Consider the following 2,814-nt stretch of genomic DNA (forward strand, 5'->3'; position numbering starts at 1 on the left):
TGGCTGCTGGTGCCAAGAGTGTTGATTATGGAGCCAAGCAAACTGAAGCTGTTTGTAATCTCAATTTCTTCACCATCTATCATGATGCTGCCAACTGGCTCAGTGGTACAGAGAATCTTTGTTTTCTTGATATTGTGCTTCAGTCCATATTGAAGGCTGCAGTGCTTGAACTTCAACAGCAAATGCTTCAGGTTCTCCTCAGTTTCAGCAAGCAGAATTGGGTCATCTGCATAATGCAGCTTATTGATGACTCTCTTCCAATCCCTGTGCCACATTTCATCTCATTGAGCCCAGCTCCTGGATAATCTGTTCTGCATGTAAATTGACAAGATATGGAGAGACAGGACACATCCCTGGCGTACACCCTTTGCAGTTTACACCCTTTGCAGTTTTGAACCATGTAATGTTCCCTTGCTGTATTCTGATGACTGTTTCCTGGTCCTAAGCATAATCAAGTGACCTGGGATGATTATTCTTATCAGAGTTAGCCTCAGTTTGTTGTGGTTCACACACTGGTAGATAGAAGGGAGAAATTCAAGTGGGATTCAGAAGAGGACCTAGCACACAATCATTGCTGATATTAGATGGATGTTGGCTGAAAGTGGAAAAGAACAAAAATTGATTTTATTGTCTGCAAAAGCATTTGACTATGTATCATAATAAATTATGGACAACATCATCAAGTACAAAAGTTCCAGAATATAAATGGTACTTAACTGGAACTTGTACATATAACATGAAGCAATTGTTCAAACATAGCAACCCTGTGAACAGGACACCTGAACCCTGCCCTTTCCTATGCCATCCTCGTCATCTCTGATACGTTAGATCCCATGGCCAAAGTCACTGTGTGAATTCATTTCATTGGGGGTCCTTCCTTCCATCACTGACTCTCTGTCCTTCCAAGCATTATATCTCTTTCCAAAGATAGTATACCTTAGCTACATGTCCAAAGTATCTTTTCTTCCAAGTCATACATCCTCTGGCTGTACTTTCCCCAGACATAGCTGTTTGTTCCTTTGACAGTCCAAGAAATACTCAGTACTCTTCTTCAGTATCAAAACTTAAAGGACTTTTTAAAAAAACTTTATACTGGTTTACTTACAAGGAATCAATTCTTCTTTTGTCATTCATGAGAATGAATTCTTACCCAGCTCTCTGATGTGTAGTAACTGATTGAGAAGACCAAGGCCTGAATCAGGCATATATTAGTTTTCAAACTGACATCACTGCTCTTCAGTGTTTTGGAGAGGTCTCTAAGAGTAGACTTGCCCAATGTAATACATCTCTTGAGCTCCTGACTGCTAGTACTAAGGGTGTTGACTGTTGATCCAAGCTTGATGAAATCACTGATAGTTTTAATTCTTTCTCCATCTTTCATAATTTTGACTGTTGATCCTATAGTAAGGACATTTGTTTCTTCATTAAGAATGCAATCCGTTATGAAGTCTGTAGTCCTTAGTCTTGCTTTACATATCCTTTTCACTTTCAGCAAGCAAAGTTGTGCCATCTGCATAGTGTAGGTTATTGACGAGTAGTCCTCCAATCCTGATGCCATGTTCATCATTATAGAATCCAGCTTCACAAATTATTTCCTTAGTAGACAGATTAAATAGGTATGAATTAAGGATACAACCCCAACACACACATTTCCTCATTTTAAACCATGTAGTGTTGGCTTGCTTCATTCAGATAGCAGCTTCTTGGTCTAGGTATAGATTTTGTATGAGCATTAATAAGTGTTATGATTCCCATTCTTCCCATGTTAGCCATAATTTTTATGATCCACACAGTCAAATGCTGTTATATAGTCGAGAGAAAACAAACAGATATTCTTCTTTTATTCTTTGTGTTCAGCCAGTATCTTTCTGACATTAGCAATGATATCCCTGGTACCATGGCTTCTTCTATAACCAGCTTGAACTTCTGGTATTTCCCTATCAATATACTGTTCTACCCATTTTTAAATTATTTTCAACAATATTTTGCTTACATGAGATATTAATGCTATTGTTTGATAATTTCCAGATTCTGTTGGATCATCTTTCTTGAGAATGGGTACAAATATGGATCTCGTCCATTCAGTAGGCCAGTAGCTATCCTCCAAATGTCCTGATATTAACTGACGAACACATCCAGGCCTGCATGTGTTAGTTGAGACATGGCTTAAAATAAAAATTAAAAAACATTGTGTCCTTTTACCATACTTATTGAATGTGTATGGTGAGCAAATAACTGAAGAAACTGTATGAAGACTGTCTTATTAGAATTGGAAGAAGACTTATTAACAAAGTATAATATGCAAATGGCATAACCTTGCTTGCTGAAAGAAAAGGAAACTTGAAGTAATTACTAAAAACTACGACATATGAATAAAGCCAAATTTCTACAGTTAAAATAATAAACATCATGAAAAATAAAGTAATTGACATTGTCAAGGATTTCACTTTTCTCTAGTCCTCAATTAGATTGCAAGGAAATAATGATCAAGAAATTAAATTGGAATGCTGCAGCCAAGATGGCTCTGGCAGTGACAGCGGTGGCCTGATGTGATGCTCTGGGTCTCCTGTGGCAGCACTCAGAGAGTCACAGAGAGTGAGCACAGCACCTCCTGTCCTGCCATCATGTCCGGGATCATTCAGAAACAGATCCTGAAGCACCTCCCCAGATATACCAAAAATTTGACTCCTGGTAAGATAACTCTGAGTACGCTGAAAGGAGAAGGTGAACTAAAAAATTTGGAGGTGGATGAAGAGACGCTCCAGAATATGTTAGACTTGCCAACATGGCTTGCCATCAACAAAGGTTTTGGGG

This window comes from Elephantulus edwardii, unplaced genomic scaffold, assembly GCF_000299155.1.
Source record: "Elephantulus edwardii isolate Elephantulus edwardi_28Jun2011 unplaced genomic scaffold, EleEdw1.0 scaffold00124, whole genome shotgun sequence".
Classification (NCBI taxonomy): domain Eukaryota; kingdom Metazoa; phylum Chordata; class Mammalia; order Macroscelidea; family Macroscelididae; genus Elephantulus; species Elephantulus edwardii.